The sequence below is a fragment of the Oncorhynchus nerka genome, linkage group LG5 (assembly GCF_034236695.1).
Source record: "Oncorhynchus nerka isolate Pitt River linkage group LG5, Oner_Uvic_2.0, whole genome shotgun sequence".
NCBI lineage: Eukaryota > Metazoa > Chordata > Actinopteri > Salmoniformes > Salmonidae > Oncorhynchus > Oncorhynchus nerka.
In genome coordinates, this window is record NC_088400.1 from 57429926 (window position 1) to 57453731 (window position 23806).

The following is a 23806-nucleotide window of genomic DNA, read 5'->3' on the forward strand; positions in this document are numbered from 1 at the left end:
AGAGGCAAGAGAGGCATGGAGGAAGGGAGAGAGAGAGAGAGAGAGGTGAGACAAGAGAGGGGTGGAGGAAGGGAGAGAGAGAGGAGAGGCAAGAGAGGGATGGAGGAAGGGAGAGAGAGAGAGAGAGGAGAGGCAATAGAGGGATGGAGGAAGGGAGAGAGAGAGAGGAGAGGCAAGAGAGGGATGGAGGAAGGGAGAGAGAGAGGAGAGGCAAGAGAGAGATGGAGGAAGGGAGAGAGAGAGAGAGAGAGGAGAGGCCGGAGAGAGATGGAGGAAGGGAGAGAGAGAGGAGAGGCAAGAGAGAGATGGAGGAGGGAGAGAGAGAGAGAGAGAGAGAGAGGAGAGGCCGGAGAGAGATGGAGGAAGGGAGAGAGAGAGGAGAGGCAAGAGAGAGATGGAGGAAGGGAGAGAGAGAGCGAGAGAGAGAGAGGAGAGGCAAGAGAGGCAAGAGAGGGATGAAGGAAGGAGGAGAGAGAGGAGAGGAGAGGTAAGAGAGGGATGGAAGAAGGGAGAGAGAGAGAGAGGAGAGGCAAGAGGGGGATGGAGGAATGGAGAGAAAGAGAGAGGGGGGGGTACAATTTTGCAAGGGTGCCAGTTTTGACAGAGATATTTCTGAAGACTGTATGGGTTTACAATATCCAGTGATTTAATGTTTAAAAAATCCATTAGGGGTATGTTGGCCAAACAATATCTTAAATTCCCCCTAAAGGCACTATCAAATGAAATTAGCTTTACAGACGTTGGCAAGCACTAAAGCTGAAAGCAAATCTCCCCGAAAATTGATCTGCTGTTCAAGGTTGTGTTTCTAACCCTCCCATGACAAACAACTATCTTATTTCTAGAGAAATAGAATATTGCAGGGTCTTCTTTTCGTGATAGATTTTATTTCAGTGAATCTCTCAGAGGATTCAAAACCATATTCCACCAAATGTTTTCTCCATATCAATCCTGCCAATGTTTTTCTTCCTCCATTAGATCATTCACACTTTCTTCAGATAAAGTAACATACAACATCAGCATTTAAAAAGTCATTATACCTGGAAGAAAGACTGTAAAAACCGTAGAGAAGTAAATGTACTGTCTGTAATTCCTGTCAGATACAGTATGTTTGCCTTTCTCCATAATGAGTACCTGCCATGTAGACGAGAGGATATGACGTAGGCAGGTTGTGGAATTAGTGTCCTGTTAGTATGAGTAGATTATGTCATCTGTCTAGCTGAAAGCATGGTCAACCTAATGACAGATAAGACTCCCTGTACTCAAACATTCCCCAAACAAACAGCGTCTATTTTTACCTCTGTCCTGCACTTGCCTGAGGTAAACACAGAGTACATCCGAAATGGCACCCTTTTCCCTAAATAGTGCATTACATTTGATAAGAGCCTCTAGTCTCTGATTTAAAGGAGTGCACTGCATAGGGTATAGACTGCGTGGGCCCTGGTCAAAAAAGACAATAGGGTGCCATTTCGGATGCAACCTTTGTCAGTTTTGAGTGCTTTTAGCAAATGGAAAACTGCTGACATCCAGTGGTGTGTTTGCACACACATTTGGCCGGGTGAAGATGTGTTTTTATTTGATTCCGGGCCATTTTGCTGCTTCGCTGAGGTGATGGTGACATTTTGCCGTGATCTCATTCTCTCTGTGAGGAGATGCATCATTCTGAGGCCGTGACTTGTTTCTTTACTTTCCTAGCACTAATGACTCTGCTTTCCCACAAAGGAAGCAGCAGCTCAGTGTGTGTGTGTGTGTGCGTGTGCGTGTGCGGGTGTGTGTGCGTGTGTGTGTGTGTGTGCAAATGTCTCTTTCTCTCCCTCTGTCTCTCTGGTGTGCATCTCTGTCACCGTGTCACTCTCTCTCTCCCTCTCTTTCCCTCTCTCCCTGTACGGCAGCGTATGCGACTGTGTCTAAATAATGAGACATTCTTTACTAGGCTTTTATCCTGACTATTGTAAATGATTTCTCTCTACGGGATTACATCATGAACCGATTACAGCCTTATTCAATCAAACCTGGAAATCTGGAAAAACCCACATTCTGCCTGTGCCAAGAGGAAACATGTTTGAATAGATACAGATCAGTTTATGTTTGTTTTACCCAGTAAACATTGTTTTATTGAGCAACATGAATCCAAGTGTTTTTTGACCTGTATCTGTGAATCCCTGTTACGTTGTTACAATGTTGTGAATAAGACCCTAAGAGGCTTTCTATCTACAGTATATTGTACCTGACCTTTCTCTTTCTTCTCTCTCCTATGAGTGACAGATGGTGTGATGGACGACTGAAAGACGACTGCGGTGCCAAAAATGTTCAAGACACAAAGGCATCTCATCTCTAACATCCTCTGACCCGCCTACTGTAGCCGGCCTTGTGCCCGGGTCAAGGGTTAATGCATTCTTCACTGTCACAATGAATTCCCATGAGCCACTTGTGGTAGTGTGGACTAGCATTGCTGCCTGCAGCTCCCAGTGTTCAAAAGTGGAGTGGTGCGCATCACTGGCTCTGGCTACCATTACATTATTGCAAACCCCTCTTAGCCAGTGGTTGGGAGACACTGATCAATAGCTCTGTTTTCATCTCGCTTAATTGCAGAATTTCATGACAGTGAAAGCATAGGTCTAAGCCAAGGCATTGCTTGCAGCACAACACTAAGCCGTAATAGTTGAGGGTTGAGCGTCGCTGAATTTTCAAATTGTGTTTGTACGTTAATGAATTCATTAGATATTTGAAATGCAAATGTAGATCTTAAAAAGGAATAATGTAAACAACTTGTCTGACATAGCGACTGTGTTATTATGTTCTTTATTGGTCCCTCGGTGTTACAACAGTGCGGTTCAATTCATTGACTTTCTTAATCATTCCATTTCGGCATCAAACCAGTTCTAGGCTTACTGAAGCTATTGGAGGAATGTTACCAACAAGACAGAAATCAGCACGATAGAGCTAATAGCTTTATGGCTTCTGCAAATTGATTTAATACGGTAGATTAAAAGCACCACTAGTGTAGTACTGATGGTGGATTTAAATGGAAGGAGTACAAGGTATCAACTGTGCTTGTCTGCATTGAAATAGCACAATATAAAGAGACTATTCTCTTCATTTCAGTTAGTGGCTATTTATTCATTCAGTGCCTTTATGTGGGGCATAACAAGAGGACCTTAATTCAATTATGTCGAAAGACAACCTTAGGGCCAGTTTTTCAGTTAGAGAGAAAGAGCGAGAACCTTATTTTCAGCTCTTACAGAAAATGTGTGTCGTTGAAATGAAACTCCTCTGTGTTGCTGGAAGGTTTCTGTGTTTAATGGAAACCGGGAGGGAGTGAGTGGGGTTTAGTGTAAGCTACAGAGGAGATGAATCTGTATTCCCTGAATGTGTCTCAGGCTAAAATCAATAAATGCAATGCAAGCACAGCTCCCTGCTTCCCTCTCTCCTGATGGGTGTCCCTGTCTTTCCTTGGACTAATAGAACAATAATAATGAAATCCAAATCCCCACATTATAATTTGTTTTGCATCAGTCTCAGGAGAGATCTTCTTTAGCAGTTTATTTTAGTGGCTCATTATACTTTCTAATCAAGACATAGACAGACAGCCTGTTTGCCTGTCCCCCTCCCTCCCCTCTCTACACTGAAGTGTGCTTGCTTGCATTGCAGTCATTGTGCTGCCACTTATTATGTTACAAGTGACCGAGGTACGGACAATGTTCTCAGTGCGTGCAAAGAGGACCCAGCCAGGCTACCTGGGCAGGCAAAGAGTGCTTCTTCTTTTAATGATGCATCTCAGAGAGGTGCACATACAACCCCTCTCCCTCCTATCCCTCCACCACCACTAGCACCCCACGTACCCGCCCCCCCTGTGCTCTCTTTAATGAAGATTCTCCAATGCAATTAAGATTCTCTGCGTCTTGCTGCTACAGTATGAAAAAAAACACATCCACTGTCATTTCTCATGTCTTGTCAGTCCCTGGCTGCTGATGACGATGCGGGGGAGGGATAATTCACCCGTTGCCACTGGCCACAGCACTGTGTGTGTGAGGAGCAACCAACCCCCATCTCAACAGGTAATGGAGAAGGAAAATCAATGGCCAAAGAGCATGGAGAAGGAGCTTATAAAATGGCTTTACGTTTCAATAGCTGAATAAGGGGATTCTGTGGTCATCCTCTAAATTCAGCTAGGGGGGACTATCCATGGACCTTCACATTTATTTTAACTGTGTTCATTGCCATGTGCTTGTCCTTGAGTGTAGATAGGTTTGCCTTTAGAGACAGATTATTATCACCAATGACTTGTATTTAGGTGATTGCAAAAGAAATTCCCAGTGTTTAGATAATGTTATAATAATGTATCCTCGTTATCACCTAATTACAACTCCTTTTAATGAATGCTCTTTTCAAACTAACATTAAAAATCATACACAATATTATTGCTCCCTTGTGATACATAGATATTGCCTTAAGTGACACAGAGGAAGCACTCTATTGTATTCTCATTTCCTCATTTCATCTTCTGAGTGGTTAACATTTCCATGGTGAGAGGGTGCCCTTACAAAAAAAAACATGAAAAAACCACAACACACACAAAAAACACCTTGAATCCCCCCTGTTGACTTCAAAAGTTTTGCTTGATATTAATGGCACAAAAGTAACTCACTCACTAGAGGATTGCATCATATAATAACACTATTAATATACTAAATGGGGGGGCAGGTAGCCTAGTGGTTAGAGCGTTGGGTCAGTAACTGAAACGTTGCTTGATCGAATCCCTGAGCTGACAAGGTAAAAATCCGTCATTCTGCCCCTGAACAAGGCAGTTAACCCACTGTTCCTGAGCTGTCATTGTAAATAAGAATTTGTTCTTAACTGACTTGCCTAGTTACATTTCAAAATATATATATTTAAAAATACTAAAGGTGTTTAAAGTGGCAATCCTTAATTGAAACATTAACAAAGTGTTTTCCCCGCCACAGTCTCAGTAAAAAAGCTGAATGATGTGGCTGGAGAAACGCAACCACTCTCAAATCCGAAAACTATGCTATGGATACAAGGACTGACCATCCATGATTTCAAAATGATAGTTTTAACCATGTTTTTTTTAGCTATAGAGTGGTGGTTTAAATATACTTTGTTTACAAACATCGGAGTAAAACAAGCTTATATTTTGGGTTCTGATGGGGTAGGACAGTTGAACTAAGCTGATGAGGCAAAATACATCACTTTGTTCAAGAATCAATGGGTACATATCATTAATTTGTAATTCCAAAAATGGATGTAGCAACTAAGGAATGCCCCTTTAACACAAAGTGACCTTCATATGGCAGAACTATGTCGCCATTTAAACGTGACCCATTAACCTGTCCGAAATGTTTTAATTCTGTCCACTGTTCCGCGAATGCCCTGCAAAATCATTCCTTATCCCTCATTTGTCCTTTTTAGATGTGATCACCCTAATTCCACCGGTGGAAACATTGTTACTGCAACATTGCTACTGCAATATCTTTTCACATGTGAAGAGAATAACATTATTTCAACCCCACATGTGAACTTGCAATTCCACATGTTAAAGTGAGATTTTCACATGTGGAATTTTCTTGCATGTGAAACTATACATTTGATGTTGCAATTCACATGTGAAAAACAATGACATGCGAAAATCGAATTTGCAGTTTTATATGTGAAAAACGTTCACGTGAAAATCTCACTTTCACATGTGGAATTTCAAGTTCACATGAGAAACAATCACACGTGGATGTTTTTCGCATATGAAACGGCAAATGTGATTTTAACATATGAATGTTTTTCATGTGTGAAAATGCAATTTCACATGTGAAAGTAAGATTTTCAAATGGAGTTTTCTTACATGTGAACCTGCAAATTAGATTTTTAAACATGATTGAATTTCACATGTAAACTTGCAATTCCACATGTGAAGTGAGATTTTCACGTGAATGTTTTTCACATAGAACTGCATTGGCAAATTTCACATGTGCACGCTTTTAACATGTCACGTGAAACTGCAACTCACCTGTGAGGTGAAAGCATGTTATTCACATGTGAAAAGGTGGTGTTAACATGTGAAGTCTACATTTTGTACATGTGAAAATATGGTTTCACATGTGAAATTTAAGCTCAACATGTGAAAACAGCAAACAAAAAATGAAGGGTGGGGCCAGGGGCATGTAAAAAGAGCAGAGCAGTTGTACCCATTCTATCTTTATCCACCCCTCCCCTTGTTTTTTTCCAGTTCAATGAAATAATCTGGCTGCCTGCACCCCGTCTGACTGACTAAAACCCTTGTCTGGGTCACAGGGCCCATGCTCAGCCTGTTGCTTGTTATGTGTTCAGAGAGGTATAGAGCGTACAATTAGGCACACAGATGGCTGTTGTGTCTTTGCCATGCAATGGTATTGATCTTCTCCTTAGGAAAAGATCTGTGTATTTCTCCCCTGGATTTTCTGTTTTTGCAAGTGCATTCTATTTGAAAACCAAAAGGCAACATTTGCACAAGTACCTCCCACTTATTCTAGTTGTAAATCATTGGAAGTGGTATTAAGGGGAAACTTTGATCACATTTAAGATGATCATATGAGGGTTCATCTGTCACTATAAACCTAAACAGATGATGAAAAAACACAGAAAGATTTGGGCAGCAGTATCACCGTCTATCCTGTCCAGAGATGAGGAAAGACAGAATGTGAGAGTTAATGTTAAATATGAACAACATTTGAGCATCACATGTATTGTCACAAATTATGACCAAACACATTTTGAACATTCTTTTCAATCCCACACATGCATGCGTTTAAAAAAAAAATCGTTATTATTATAGCATTTCCATAGACAACATGTTCATAATAAATATTATATTTCCCTGATACTTGGAATCACATCAACGTGACTAGTTGATATCTAGCCTATGGAACATGCACTGAAACGAATCATTCAAATTTGAGAAGTTTCAGTCATTCCATACATTATTTGCATGACGCGGGTCATCTATTAATAATATCAATGATTATGAATAATCAATTACGTAACTTTTCGAAAAACAAACAAATAAACAAACAAAATAAGTCAATAAGATTCCTCTATCCTTGAATCAATCCAATAGATGCTTTTGTTTGTTACATTAGCACATGGTATAGCCCTAGTCATAGTCCAACTGTCTAAACGTGGTGTACTATTGTTTTCCTAATTAAAACAAACATTGATCTCTATTAATGTCAAATACAAGTTTTCTTTTGTGGCAGCTTGTAAGCTGACGTCACTTTGGTTCCTTGAAGTGGAGCTGAATAAACCTTGAGAAGAGTCTCCTTCAATCTGCTGTTAGTAACTAACACACACACTCACTCACACCGAGACTCAATTACTGCCCAATTCCTTTCTTTATCATCTGTTACCGGCCTCTTTCAAAACGAAATCGAAAAGAGGCTCGAAGGCTACACGAAGTATTACTTGAAACAAAATCCCGTTGGAAATAAGTATTAGTGTCGAAACTAAAGGTAAGTGTCCTCTTATTTCAAGGTGGGGGTAAAGAAGACGGTCTGTTATATCATAGAACAAGCGATGTAGCTGGCTTGATTTGTTTCGCGAGGCGAGCTGTAGTTTCTTTGCTTACTGCGTGTGTCCCTCAATCGTCAACTGCAGATTGATAGAAACTTATCAAATGGACACAATGTTATTCTAAGCAATCGGCATGTGCGCCTTTACTGCATGGTAAAATAATAGACTACACCGAAGTTGTTTTGTAGAGTAAACGGAGTGGTTTTTGTCGTTGCTCAGATCAAGCTAGTTTGTGACCTGATAGTCGGAATCGTCTTTGTGTCCTCTCTCGTGCGCTTTTAATTGAACTGTTCTATTTTTTTTTTTTTAATAAAAACTGTTTTATTTAGTTCAGGAAAACTTTTTTGAAGATGTTTTTACCCACTGTTATATATAAGTTAGCTAGTATTTTTTTGTGCACATTTAAAGGAACGATGTGGGAGTCAATGAAGGTAGGGAGCACAAGCTACCTTTGGTCTATTTAGCTGTCCGTTTACAGACAGGGCAAAATCCGAGCCAGCTAATAGCTCTTCAATGCGAAAATAAAATAATTAGTAAGCATAAACATAAATACTTGATTTAACAATATAATAGATTGTGTTATGGTTTGCCAGGTAAAATTACATATCTTATTAGTAAAATGAGTTTGATGTTTTTGTCGAGTTTCAGGCTCTTTTTTTTTTTTACAACTGGCTAAAGCTATCTTTTGTTGCTTCCTCAAACAAGAAGCAGCTGCTGCCTGGCCGAGTTGTTGAAATGTATCCCTTTGTGTATATTACAATATCCTCCATTTTTCTACCCTTCCAAACAACAAGCCTTTCGCCATCTTGGTTGATTTAAATTCCCTAAGCACCCCCCACGCTTGAAGGAAACGTATCCATGTTTTACATAGAGAAAGTTTAAACTAGACTCTGGGAAAAGAAATGTAGACGGTGACGTCATGTGAAGTTTAAGAGAAATGTAAGGCAACATTTTAGCCTGTGATTGGAAGGAGGAACAATTTGGTGTTGCGTTTGAAGAAGATTGGGATTCATCTACAACGTTACAGTGACATTATACAGTGTTGCAATAATCGGATACATGTTTTTGAACGCGCAACACACACAAACGGCGTGTTTTAATAAGTAGTGGCAGGTGGAGAAGGCATGCAAACTGCCTTTAAAAACTCGACTTTTTTTCTCTCTCACTGAACTTGGTTACGTATTTTCTACATGCACGATTTCTAGTTTATCAATGACACTTTGATAAAGATGTTATTTGTCACAACACTGTTGTTCAATAACATGAATAGCACATATTATGTGTTTTTAACGTTCAACCGCTGGAATTAGGCAATAGGTTACACGGGCTAATCATAATCGATTAGAATAAATATGCTATATCAGAATGATGTTATGACATATAGCCCAGTGTATCATCATGTTTTGCTATTGCATTTAAAAAATATATGTATTGTTGAATGGACTAATAGCCAAGTAGTCTAATACGTTTAGACATTGATCAACAGCTATGGATGTTTACACAAATGTCAACTTTTAATTAGTCAAGCAAAGTATTATTAGTCTTTTTTCCCTTTCCCCTCTTTTCCCATTTGCATTGTGGGAGTCGTTGACACTTGTTTACACATAAAAGGCAAAGATAGTGTGCCTAGGCTTATCTACTGGTAATATCACAATGTTCACCTTAGATGACTATAGGTCTTGGGCCTAATTATCATGCCATAAGTGGTATGCGCTATTGCACAACATGTAGCCTACTCGTTATCCACAATCTCGTCATTGTAAAGCTCATTTCTGAGAAGATTGCAGAGGTGTGACAGAGACAGTAGGTAGCGGTGACAGTAGGCTGGTTTGAGTTTTTTTTATTGCCATGTTATAACATATGACATGGTTCATTTGTGTGTTTTGTTGATGTTATAGCCGAGGAAAGATTTCAAACATAGGCTACCCAAAGTAGCAAACTGTCTAGTTTATCACCGAAGAATCTCCTGTCACACTAGAGATTATACTCTCATCACCAGTTGTTCTGGTGATCATCCATCCACCATATCCCTGTGTGATAGTCTTTAAAATGGATCCCAGTTGTTGTCTCACAAGCAGTTGTTGTAAAAGAACAACAACAATGATGCTTTGTGATAGGGAATCTAATGGTTTCACCTCCCACCCTCTTTGTTTGGATATTTACTGCTGCTAAGCTAAAGTGCACAGGAGCAGATGTTTAGCCAAACATCCTTGCTGAGGGAGGCGCGATGCCTTTTTCCTTCTGGGAATGGCTCCTCTCCTCTCCCTGTGCTGATGCATCGACATGACAGCTGCTTGATTTCATGGAGCTGCTAAGAAGCCATTAGTGGTATCAGTGAATTGAAACGGAACAGTCTCTCCCATTTTTCCACCACTATTACAAACGGCTATTGTTAGCTTCTTTTGTGTGTGTGTGTGTGTGTGTGTGTGTGTGCTGCAGCTGAACACACACAGCAGAACAGGGCAGAGGAGCACTAATATACATGTGTTGCTGTGTGTTTCCCCATAATGCGAGTGAGAGAGAACAAATCTGTCAGGGCTTGTTTGTGATGTTGGTTTGAAATGGAAGCAAACTGTGCTACCTCAAGCACACTCAAATCAGGGATGTCTCCATGCCTGGCCAAGAGAAGTAAAAAAAAAAACTGTAGTGCTCTCTCTCTCTCTCTCTCTCTCTCTCTCTCTCTCTCTCTCTGCCTCGCCTCCCCTCTCTTCCCCCCCACAGAATGTTGTTTTCTTTGCCAGGAGATAAAAAGCACTTCCGCTTGACTTGAACATTCAGGAATTAAAGATAGACATGTTTAAGCCCTATTTGCATGTCTACCCAACGCTGCACCAAACGGTTGCTATTGACTAAGCTGATTAGGAGAAATTAGGTTTAGGAGCCCCTGTGTCTGGGGGTGCTGAAACTGACAAAACTTGGACAGCTTTTCTACAGACAATCCCCCATATGCACACAAATCTATTCTGTCTAATCCTGTACTATTGAAATTAGGGCTAATAATGTTAGAGGAACGTGCCTGCTTTGGTGTCCATCATTTTTTTTGTCTTTTTGAAATGAGGTGAGGGTGGTTATCCAGTCAACAATCAAGCAGTTTGTCTCGATCTACGCTGCCACCCTTTCAATTGATCTTAAACGCAAATGCCCACACGGCTCTCGCTGATTGCAGTGTGCACGGAATTTGATTAGCGTGCTATATTCCTATACTGCACCTCCTTGTGCTAGTTTCAATGTTTCCCTTCATTGTTTGTGAGACACTGTAACGAAGCATTTATTACTGTAACCCTGGAAACGAAGGTCTACATTGTTTGTTTCTGGCATTGATTTCCTTGTTTATGTTGTTTTGTATGGCCTACACAGAGATTGATTAGCTTCTGTAAACAGATCTTATGTGTGGTAAGAGAACGAACAGTTGGGTAAAGTCTGTGAAATCTCTGCACTGTAGTGGTGGTGTGTTGTTCACACTCATTTTAAGTTTTCAACTCTAAAGTGGAAGTAAGTTTGTTTTGTGTTATGTGAAATGAATCAACCAGAGCCTAATTACCTAAAGCTGGATTGTCACCGAGTCATCCAACCCTGTGTTTACTTCAACCCAGCAATAATCTGCTTCTCTCTCTCTCTCTCTCTCTCTCTCTCTCTCTCTCTCTCTCTCTCTCTCTCTCTCTCTCTCTCTCTCTCTCTCTCTCTCTCACACACACACACCAATCTTCTCAGAAGTCAAGTACTAACTTTTATAAAGATGTGTGGTGAAATTGATGGCCCTTTAGGGATGCAGGAATTGGCTTAAAATCCAAAATGTTTAATTAGGCTACTGCTGATTATTATTGTTGGCTAATAAACCTTTGTTACTGTGCACGATGATTGTCAAGTCTGAAAATGTTCCTTGCAGCAAGTGTTGCGAATACTCATTAGCACAACTGTTGACAGAACATAACATAAGTTAATGACAGTATGACAAGTTTGTTAGTGCTCCTATGATCTACTTCACCTTCGCTTTGCTATTCTGGTCACACTGTACATTAAGTTGACATTAAGTAGCGACATGCATTTTTACATAGCCTAGGATACATTATAGCACACACATCCATTTTTACAAACATGGTGGTAGTATGCAAGATGAATGTCAGCAATATGCAAGAACATACTATGGGCATCTATGGTGGCCTGGTTCAGTTTGTGACATGAACTGAAAGTAACTGTGTCAAGGGGGAGCATTACTGGTACAAGCAGATGTCAGTTTTACAGCAGTCTGGCTTGTTTAACACGTACAAATAATCTCTGTGTTATTGTTGCTTTCGTAGACTCCAAAAATAGTAGCATAAATGCCTTTTGTACAACCAGGTCACGCCAAGTTCAGTTTGTTTCTGAAATACCAAAGACACGGAGGCCATGTTTGGGAGAAAAGGAGGCGTTTAGCTGCTAAGGTCTTTGTTTTGTCCGTCCCCTGGGCTTCTTCCTATTTATCATTCAATGTGAGAATTTCCTTGATGAAACTCAAGGTTATTTTTTTATTTTCTGTGTGTCTGTCTGTCAGGATGCTTGTTGTTTCACTGGCAAGGTGAAGAGGTTGATTTCTCCCTCAAGTAATGCCTCATTTTCAAAGTCCTTGAGCTCTGCAGAAAGTCTGTAAAGGAGTAGGATAGCCTGTCTGTCTGTCGATTCATTTTTCCTTCTTTGTACTGTATCATAAAACCTGCCAGTTTTCTCAAAACAGTCGCAAAGGGATAACCAGGCCTATTGACTTGGTTTGTGTGGGTGTTTGAGGCAGAGACAAAAAAACTGTCTTTAATTTCTGCTGTAGGCTATTGCTCACAGTAGCCAGGTATTAGGCCTTACAGTAGCCAGGTATTAGGCCTTACAGTAGCCAGGTATTAGGCCTTACAGTAGCCAAGTATTAGGCCTTACAGTAGCCAAGTATTAGGCCTTACAGTAGCCAAGTATTAGGCCTTACAGTAGCCAGGTATTAGGCCTTACAGTAGCCAAGTATTAGGCCTTACAGTAGCCAAGTATTAGGCCTTACAGTAGCCAAGTATTAGGCCTTACAGTAGCCAGGTATTAGGTCTTACAGTAGCCAAGTATTAGGCCTTACAGTAGCCAAGTATTAGGCCTTACAGTAGCCAAGTATTAGGCCTTACAGTAGCCAGGTATTAGGCCTTACAGTAGCCAAGTATTAGGCCTTACAGTAGCCAGGTACATTTACATTTACATTTAAGTCATTTAGCAGACGCTCTTATCCAGAGCGACTTACAAATTGGTGCTTTCACCTTATGACATCCAGGTATTAGGCCTTACAGTAGCCAGGTATTAGGCCTTACAGTTTCCTTCCTTCTGTCTCGAATGAGCACACTTCAATCTAAGATGCTGATAGCCTGATGAGAACTAAGAGCATCGGTTAGGCTAACGTAGGATGGCTGATGTAGGAACTGAGCCAAGATTAGACTACTGAAGACAATCCTTTTTTTCCAAAACAACATGGTTCCGTTCATAGCCTAGTAGTAGATTAGCTAGGCCTACTGCTTAACGCCAGCCGCTCTGTCTAAACGTGTATGGCTTGATACCCTATGACAAAAGAGTCAGATAAACAATCCACAGCTCTGCTCAACATGAGTCCTTCAGAGTGGGTCCAAGGTTTATGCTTTTGAACGACATCATCTGAAGGAGGGTATATCCTAAGCTATGCGTAAGGAGCAATCCACTATTAGAAAGGGCTTGTTTTTAGTGGTCTTCACCAGCGAGCCATCCATTCCCCCCCCCCCCCCCGGGAGATTGTCATATTGCCTGTGCGTGCCGTGCCTGGAATGCTCCAGTGATTGAGTCCCTGCCTACTGTGATAATGGGGACGGTATTGGAAATACCAATCGTAGTATAGCTTAGCCTAGGCCTGTTTGGTTGGCTTATCGCCCTTTTACATTCTCCACTAAAATAGTGTGCAGCCTGCATGCTCTATTCACGTATCTGCAGTATCTCTCACATGCTGGGAATTCTGAAGAGTTGTTGGCATTGCGGATAGAAATATGTTTGGATGTGGGAATCTCTGGATGTGTCAGGTTTTATATTGTGGTGGGATGGTCAATGTTGTTCATCATACTAGGACAGCTGGTTGCAGGATTGAGGAGGATGGAGTAGCCCCTGGGTGGCTGTTAAAAGGTAACACTCACACAGGCACACACACACACACACACACACACACACACACACACACAGGCACACAGGCACACAGACACACACACACACAGGCACACACAGGCACACACGCACACACACACAGGCACACACACACTCTGAGGTTGCGCTTCAACAACCAACCTTTTATTTATTGATCGTCCAGCATTTAAAATCTGGTCACTGCTGCCACAAAGGCTTTTCATTTTAGCTGTGCTGGCAGACTGCTGCAACCTAGCCAGAATTTTAAATATTTAATTTTAACTGAGCTCCATAAGAACTGACAAGGATGTGGAGGGATGGGGGAAAGAAGGACTCTGTTCAGCAATGAAATAGCCTAATTGTGTGTTGGTCAGCAGTAACCATACAGTGTAAGGACTTCTTTGTAAACCGTCCTGCTTGCATTTGTCCGAGTAGGGCAGGAGTAAAGAGCAGAGGCCTCGGCTATATCCATGCAGCAGACAGTTGCTTATATCTGTTGTATTTTACTAGAGCTGATTCACAGATAATATGCCTAAACTTCGGGGGCATACTTAGTGACTCAGTCTTCGCACGTCCATCCAAACAATTCCAGCATCCGAACAGTGCACTGTGCCCCCGCCAACTTGCCTTCGATTCACAAGTGGATGAAACTGTTTCACTGGAGAAAGCATCTGAGCGAGCGAAACAGCGCCCCTCCGTCTTACTATATGTAGCCCATGTATCTGATGCTGTCTGGCTAAAAGGAGTATCACATGCCATACTCTTTTTGGCCAGACAGCATAAGACACATGGGCTGTACATACATGTCCTCTGCCTTGGCAACGATGGCGGTATTCTCAGCTGCGCCTGTCTTTTTACTAAATAAATATGTATTGCATCCCCCTAGAGCCCTCAAACTCAACACTGGTCCTTGAAGCCAGTTCCACTGCTTTTATTTCATTTGTACCCCTCTCATCCGGGACTGAAATTTGTTTTAAAAAAGAAAAATATGTTTCTTTTTATTATGCACAGTTCATGAGGCCCCTTGACGATGATGTGAAGCCTGTAGCAAATTGCCTCTTCTGCCTAATGGCAAGTCCGCCAGTGTTAAACTTTCAAAGACTCTGTTTGATATGGTCTTTTACTCATCTCATAAAATGTAGCCTACAGTATAGATTAGGCCTTTGCATGTCATGGTGATTTCAGCTTGACTCAGCCTACCTAGTAACAGAGCTGCGGCCTAAACATTCTCCTGATTGGATTAGTCATTATTGGACCCGGAGCTAACTGGCTGTTTTTAGAACTAGACGTCAGGACAGGGACTTCACCTCGGGAAGAGGGGGATTCAAGTAATCCACACTAGCGTGACTAGCACAGACGCACCGTGGAGTTATTCCTGGGAATGGACGGATTCTATCGGTTCATTTGATGTTCCACAATCTGTTCTCCATCAGGATTCGTCCGTCTTTTCCCGTACGTGTGTGCTTGTGCAATAACTAAAAGACACTTAGCCTACAAGCAGGAAAAAGCAGGGAACCACATGTAACAAGTCATTCATTAAAGGCCTGTGAGAAGGAAATGGAAAGTTGAAAATGTGCCACCATTTTCTCTCAGACCTCATTCTCTTCCACAGATAGCCTAGACACATGCTGTGGTGATCTCGCCTCTCGTCTCAATGTGGCGGGAGTTGAAACAGAGAAACCGTTCCTCCGTCACCCCCCCCCCTGTCTGCCCCAGAGTGGCTGTTGTTGTTCACGGCCGCCATGAAAGGCTAGCTGCCTGCCTTGTGGCATTGTCCCTTTCTCTAAACGATGACACTGAGAGACAGCTGTAACGCGAGACGCCTCTATCCAAGCAGGCGCTCGGAGAGAGGATGGGGAGACGCCTTTATCTCAGGCTGGGGGGCACTGACCTCTACTAGCTCTCAGGGCTGCATGGGAGCAGTGTCTGGAGTTAGTATCCACCCTCTACTAACTGAAACTCTTAGACTACATAATAACATCCATGGATTGGGTTGCAGTGTAGTCAGCTTTGGTAGGATTGGTGTTTTGTGGTTGTTGTGTTGTGGTTTGAACCCGTGTGTGCCTGTGTGGCAAGGTTGTATTTGTTTGTGCGGTGTGCTTGTGTTTGTCTGTGTGTGTGTGTGTGTGTGTCTTATGTTTGTTCAAAGATGGAAACATCCACACATCCCCCTGGCCTGCAGGCTACGGAGGCTAAATCCTCTGTGAGAGCTCCCGCGTGTAATCCAAATATTTAGAGCTAATTTAAGCATGGACCAGAAGCGGAAACAACATCTGTGTGTGTGTGTGTGTGTGTGTGTGTGTGTGTGTGTGTGTGTGTAATCTCAACACAGGGAGGGAAATGAAAGCACTCAATCACTCACCTGTCAGAGCTCTTCACTCCCTTCAAGTATGCACACATCTGCGCACACACACACACACACACATCTCCCTCAGGGTTTGACAGGATTGGGCCTTTTATTGACTCCCTGATTGAGACAGGGGATTCATTTAATGGAAACTTTAGCCATCGAAACACAGTAATGCAGGAATCAAGACAGATGGACATCTCATCTTTCCCCCTGTGCTTTCTATTAGGTTGAATGTTAGCTTGTAGATGAACTTTGGTGATCATCTTGTATTTCAAACTATCTCTTGTATGGAATACCATGTTGAGGCTGAGCTAGGCTAACAGGGAGAGTACAGAGAGAGGATTTATTGCAGGGTATGATGTGTTGGTCGGTTTGTTGGTCGACCCAGAGCCGGCCGGGCAGGCGAGAGAGAGGGCGGCGGGTGGAAGAGGCGTGACAGCTGCATTGGCGGCTGCTGTGAGTGACCTTCACGCGTCGTCTTGGTAGATTGTCAAGGCTGTTGGGATGACACTGAGCCATGGAGCTCCGCCGGAGCAGCTGCGTCCTCTCATTCACTCACTCAGACAGACAGTGGTGCGCTCCTGGTACAAGTTGCCCATATGCACTTCTTTCTCTAAATCGTAACTGTAACCATTAAGGGGGGTGCCAAGCTCACCTTAGATGTCTACTCCAGAGGCAACTTCATCCTAATTGTTATGGTTAATTTATGTAGCCAAGTATCAATTTTATAGCCTGTATGAATGAAGTCCCACAGTAGTGAACGTGGGCTGTGTTCAGTCTGATGACACATAGTCACATCAACGTGTCTTAAAGGCTCAGTGCAGTCAACAGTTTTATATATATTTCTACACTATGCGGTTGGAATAATACTGTGAAATGGTGAAAATGATGATAATGCTGTTTAAAAATACATTTCAGCCTGTTTTGCTGTGATGGAGTTTTGGCCTTCCATGGTGACATCACCATTGCGGTAAATGAGTTAATAGACCAATAAGAAAGAGAGTTCCGAACCTCTCTGGACTCCCGAGTGGCTCAGTGGTCTAAGGCACTGCATCTTAGTGCAAGAGACATCACTACAGTCCCTGGTTCAGATCCAGACTGTATCACATCTGGCGGTGCACAATTGGCCCGGGTTTGGCCAGGGTAGACCGTCATTGTAAATACAAATTTGTTCTTAATTAACTGACTTGCTTAGTTAAATAAAGAGAACCATTTTTTAACTTCAGTTTTCCACTTCCCACTCAGACCACTCCCATGAGAGTCCGAGCACAATTCTTGCTTGAGAAAGTGCTCTTTGCTTAAGAAGCTCTTTTAGTTTCTTTTTGACCATTTTAATTTAAAAACAATCACAGTAAGTTACTTAATTGTTACCCAGAAATGATGTGATATTGAGATAAAAAACGATTGCATTGGACCTTTAAGCTGAGGCCAGAGGCAGGTCCGTCCAATTAGCCGGTGAATGATAGCCCCATAGGCTAAGTGGAGGGAGACGGAGTGAGGCTCCCCTCAGATTCATCATGATGCTACTGTAGGAATTGGCTCCCAGCCATATTGGGAGCAGCGTTACCAGGGCTGAATCAGAAATGGCACACACATACAGTACCATCCCGCTCACACATACGCTCACACATACGCCCATGCGCTAACGGGTACACACGTGCACACACACACACACACACACACACACACACACACACACACACACACACACACTGTTTGTGTTACATAATAACAGTCCCTCGAGGATGTCCTCTCTCTTAAATCACACAAATGGATTGTGTTTATGTTCGTTGCTTTTCAGCCAGTTCTTGTGCTTTACATTGTTTGGGATAACCCACTCCCCAGTAATGGGACTTTCTCCATCAGGTCTAGGAAGAAGGCATTTAATGGAATAGAACACACAGAGAGGCTCTTTTGAATAAGCCGAGAGAGAGGATCAGAATTGCACTTAGGCAAACGTTTCTACCGCACAGATTCTTCTCCCTCCCCTCTTCCTCGTCTTTCCACAGAACAGACACTCACCTCTCGCCACAGATTCCATTTTGTCAGCTACCAGCTCCAGATCATGTAACGATAAAAGATACTGCCCCGCAGTTAAACAGTGCCGGTAAATCACACGCAAAAGAAAGCTGGGAGAAGCAGTATTTTTAAGCAGAGAGAGAGAGAGAGAGAGAGAAGGGGGAGAGAGACAGAGAGAGAGAGGGGTTCTTTGTGTTCTGTGTACTGACTTTGTGCGATGAAGAGATGAATCACTGCTATTTAAGGGATCGGTTTCCTGCAACTGATTGTGTGACGACTCAGTGGTGGATAGATTGTCAAGACTTGCCTGTTTTGTTCCCGAGGTTCCAGAAAAATGTCTGTGGCCAGTTCACAGTCAGTGCCCTCCTCTTTCATCCCTCCCTCCCTCCCTCCCTCCCTGGCCTGCGATTTCACAGATGAGCCGGGAGCAAAAGGAGTAAAAACACCTTTTTAGCGTGTCTGTCACTGAATGGCACTTTATGACGGCCTCGCTAAGGTTTCTCCTCACTAAAGTTAAAGTCTACATTACTAGATTTAACGCGACGGTTCTCTACGCCAAAGGCACTATTCAATTCCAGGCCTCCGGGGCCACGTCACAGCTGTTGCCCTGGAGGCCTGGAATTGAAAAGCCGTGTTCTACGTGGACCTGTTGTTTTGTGCCTGCGGGCTTACAGAATGTTTAGGCTTGCTATCGTTGTGTTGCTTATGACTGTGTTTGAGTAGAGCTCACGTAAAGAGCTTACTAAAGTGTTCTAGGCCCATTGTCTCAGCAAATAGCTAGCGCGGCCGTGGCATCAGCAGCTGATGTCGGGTCAGTGTGTATTTCAAATACCCAGGCAGGCGAAAACGGTGTGAAGTATGTAGCTTCAAATCTCGCCACTGTCATTACAGCACTCTTTGGCTGGGGGACTCATTTCAGTGTCGCGCCCTCTCTGAGGGAACATCCTTTAATCATGGCTCTAATAGGCCTTTATGAAGACTCTGCAGATGAATTCCCTCAGTCGGCTCGGCACGGTGTGTTTACACCACGGAGATGTGTAATCAAGGTGGTGTGTGTGTGTGTGGAGGTTTCAGCCGTAATGGCGCGTGTGTGTGTGTGTGTTTCTGTGCCCCTGTGTCTGTCTGTGTGCTGTAGAGTTTTACCCAGTGTCAGGGTGAGTATGTGCACCAGAGTGACCAATGACACCACTAGCGGTGCTGCAGTGAGAGAGACAGTGCCACGGCTGTGACACACACAGTCCGGACTGTCACCATGTCCTTTCATACACACAGGTTGAGAAAGCTCCCTCTCTGCCTCTCCCCTCCTCTGTGCTCCAGGAAGACAGATACATCAGAGACAGTGTAGCACTGAGGGGCGTGAGAACACTGGGAAGGGCCGGTCCTCTCTCTTAGCAAGAACTGTCTTGTGTTTTGGGAAAATATCCTCCTCCCTCACACCAAAAGCCATAATGTCTGCCTTTCATTCTAACAGGTTTAGCAGGAAAAAAATTTATGACTGTGTGTTGCGCGGTGTGTTTGTGTTCGCAGGCCTGCTGAGCCTGCGACAGAGAGAGAGTGTGTGTGTGTGTGAGATCTGCTCTGCTTATGCTCAGTGCCAGCTCCTAGCTGGGTCTCAAAACGTCATGTCCTTTTGTTTGGTTTGATCTGTCAGTTGACCACAACAGCGCACAGAGCTTTGATATCGCTTGTATGTTGGAAATGAATCAGGTATTCCCCCTCAGGGCCCAAACTGGTCGCCATTAGCGTTTAGATTGTATTTTTCATGGAGAACAGATGAAATGAACGGTGTCATACATAAGAGATATCAACGTATAAATGGATTAACCTGACTGTCGTCCTCTTTTTCTCTCTCAGGTGTTAGAGCAGTGATGTCACAGAGCTGAAGACATTTCCTATCAGTGAGTACGGACTCTTATCATCTTTCAATCATCTCTGTTGTTGGGCCCTGTGTGACATTCCCTAATAGTTGTTATGAGAGAAGCTTTTGAAATCATTTTTGCTCAACTTGTCATCAACAATATTTGTTTGGCGTAGAGGAGAGTTCGCAGGCTCCTTCGATTCCAGGCTTAATTAGATTTCATTCTTTCGACACGAGAGGATTTTCTCCCCCAATTAAATTTAACAAGGGCTCCTTGAAAAAGCAGTTGTTCTGATTACATTACAAATTCAGAGTTTCATTCAGTGAATCGTGCAATTAATTACATTTCTCTCCATTTTGATCAGAACATTTTTGTGGGGGAGGGAAACATGCGAATTAACCATCATCAGTGTTTGTGATCTGTTGCAGTAACATTATAATCTAAACAGTTATTACAGTATCTGTTGATGTAGCCTAACATTGAATTGAAATTGTTAGGCCTATCAGTTGGAGTCAAACTGAATAATGTTCCTCAACGATATAGTGGATTAAGTTGGTTGGGCGGTTAGCCGCTTCTCACCCTCTCTTCTGTGGCACATCTGTTTGGCTCTGCTTATCTCTCTCTCTGTCTCTCTCTGTCTTTCTCTCTCTGTCTTTCTCTCTCTCTCTCTGTGTCTCTCTCTCTTTCTCTCTCCTCTCTCTCTCTCTCTCTCTCTCTCTCTCTCCTTCTCTCTTGCTCTCTCTCCTGCTCTCCTGCTCTCTCTCCTGCTCTCTCTCTCTCTCTCTCTCTCTCTCTCTCTCTCTCTCTCTCTCTCTGTCTCTCTCTCTCTTTCTCTCTCCCTCTCTGTCTCTCTCTCTGTCTCTCTCTCTCTCTCTCTCTCTCTCCTTCTCTCTCTCTCTCTCTCTCTCTCTCTCTCTCTCTCTCTCTCTCTCTCTCGCTCTCTCTCTCTCTCTGTCTGTCTGTCTGTCTGTCTGTGTCTCTATTACCACTAGCTCTACTCCCTCAAGGTTTCACCAAGCAGACAAAGGTGACGGTTTTAGCCCGCAGACAATGACTTGCACTTTTCTCCCTTTCTCACTTTATGGCTTTGTGCTGATGAGTGTGTCACCAGATCTAATCTCACACTTTAGAAATCAGCTTTATCTCTTATGCAGCTCAGCTCAGCTGGGGTGAGCGTACCATTGAGAGTTAGGTGTGTTTATGTATTTTGAGGTAGGCCTATTCAGCAGATAAAAGCAAATCTAAGGGGAACGGTTCTCCTAAATGTGCTTTTCAAGGTGATGTTTGCTTGACGTACAATACACTTGATTTGAGAATCACCTGCACTGCAAATGGTAAGTTACACATTCTGATCCGGTGCTGGGCCTTTACCTATGACACATCATGTAACTTATCATTGATAGCTGTATGCTATCAGTCATGATATTGACGGCTCCATTTGAAATTGATTTCCTGGAAATGCCGGGCTGGAGAACGGGTGGAAGGCGAACCCCTCTGGTGGCTGTGCTGATTTGCTCACTGTTGAACACTGCAGTGAAATGTCCACCTATCAGTCTCGAGTGATCGTACATTATTTCTGTCTGTTTATTCTTCCATTAGTCCATAGAAAACAGGCAGAACCTTGGCAAACATTGACGCCATCCAAACAGCCACAGTACAGAGCAGTTATCCACCATTAGTTCCTTGTGAGAGGAGGGTAGGAACAGGGAGAGTGGTGCTTAAATACCCAGAGGGAATTACAAATGTTGAGAAAGAGTTGTATAGTATTGTTTAGAGAGTTTACAAAGGGATGGCAAGGTACACGTTGTGTGTGTACAAGCCTGTGTGGCGGTCGGTGCCGTTTTAAGATGATGGAGGATGCTACATTTTTTAAAAGGAACATGGCCTTATTTCTATTGCGGCATATTGGATGACTGTCAAGCATATTCCATTCGCCCAGCTCAACGTAACACCAATAAGTTGAGGCTACTACATGATGCTACTTTTTTCCCTGTACCCGTCATGAGGTTGCTACGACCGAGCCTATGAGTGAACGTTTACAGCGTAGGTACACAGGTCGAGGGAATTGCGAGTAATCAAGGTGACAGGCAGTGACACATTTAATACCACCTTGCACACTGCATATAGCTGATCTAGAGTGTAATCATTAGTCCAACAGTTGCAAATGAGAGTTGTAGCGTTAGTAAACTCTGCTACAATCAGCAGCAAGTCAGCAGCAAGCAGTTTAGCAGTTACATTGGCGGGCCGTGGTGGCAATAAATTAATAAAACCAAAAGCTTACTTTGACTTGGAAGAGTTCCAGTGTTGGATAGCTACAGCCAGCTAGCTAACATAACATCCCTCTCTGTTTGAGCTGGGTGTTTGAGTAGTCAAAACTAGCTAGCTGCATTCGATGCTAGCTAAGTCAGTGAAAGTGAAAAAATATATACTATGAAATATAGCTAGCTCTCTCTCTCTCTCTCTCTCTCTTGCTTCTCCTTCATTTTGGAAGAAATTAATTTATTCAAAACTGTTCAACTATTGTCTTTCTCTCTTTCTCTGAGTCAACTACTCGCTACATGTTATGCAATGCAGTGTTAGCTAGCTGTAGCTTATGGTTTCAGTACCAGATTCATTCTCTGATCCCTTGATTGGGTAGACAGCATGTTGCATGCTGCAAGTGTGCTGATAGGTAGTTGTCATAATTACTGTGTAAGTCTATTGAAGGGGGGTGAGAACCATGTGCCCCCTAGGTTTAGTATTGAAGTCAATGTACCCAGAGGATGATGGAAGCTAGCTGTCCTCCAGCTACACCATGGTGCTACCCTACAGAGTGCTGTTGAGGCTACTATAGACCTTCATTGCAAACAGTGTGGTTTCATCAATTATTTGGTGACGTGAATATATTTACTATAGTTTTATCTAAAAAGGATAACTTGTTTAAGGTTTCACTTTTTATTTGTATGAAATTCACTGAGGAGGATGGTCCTCCCTTCCTTCTGAGGAGCCTCCACTGAGGCCTGTGTATGTGTACACATGTATGCGAGGGTGTGAAAAGGACACATATTAAGAATAGATTGTTTTTCTTTGTTATGTGTTTGGCATTCTCTTTTTGTTTTGCCACCCATGATCGGTAGAGAGAGGTGCTGAGAAGTGTGTTTGTGTGTTTATTTTTGTGTGTGTGTGTGTGTGTGTGTGTGTGTGTGTGTGTGTGTGAGCACAGTGTGTGTGTGTGAGCACAGTGTGTGTGTGCAGTGTGTGTGTATGTGTGTGTGAGCACAGCGTGTGTGTGTGAGAGAGAGAGAAAGGTGAGAAGTCAGCCTTAATAACTAGCGGATGTTCCTGAACACACTTCCCTCCTTTCCTTCCCTTAGATGTGCAGTGTGTTCTCAGTATAGCCAGTGGCCTGACAGATTGCTGGGTCTATGGTAGAAGATGGTAGCACTAAGTACTAGAGCTCAGTAGTACTGGGCTGAAAGGAAGGAGGGAGAGAGAGGAGGAAAGAGAGAGAGAGGAGGGTGAAAGAGAGAGCGAGAGACCGGTGGGAGAGAGAGAAGACTGCTTTATGTCTTTTATTCGTAATGCTTTGTGCTATGTAAAACGTCAGATGATTTTAGTTCATTTGTGTGGTTGTATTTTGTCTTTTAGTTAGTTGGGTTTGGTTATACTTGATGCAATATTGTACTGTCTACAATAACTAATAAAAGCTATTAGTAAGAGCTGTGGCAGTCGTCTTGCCTTCAGCCTGTATGTTTACTGATTACATCATCAACATGTGAAGCAGCACTTTAGACTGTGAAATTCAGCTTTCCCAGGAAGACACCCTGTTGTTAGAGCTGCCGTTTCACTCTTTAGACTGTGTGGTGTGTGTGAGTGAGTGAGTGAGTGTGAGTGAGTGTGAGTG

At 42.9% G+C, this 23806-nt stretch overlaps 1 protein-coding gene across 1 annotated transcript in view; it reads left to right on the top strand.

Annotated features, from left to right (window-relative positions):
* The first annotated feature begins 7299 nt into the window (after positions 1 to 7299).
* The window catches only part of LOC115126019 (bromodomain adjacent to zinc finger domain protein 2B-like), a 93160-nt gene continuing 76653 nt past the window's right edge, over positions 7300 to 23806 (top strand). The window contains 2 exon segments of the mRNA XM_065018798.1: positions 7300 to 7493; positions 19919 to 19962. The gene's annotated coding sequence lies outside the window, so the exon portion shown is untranslated.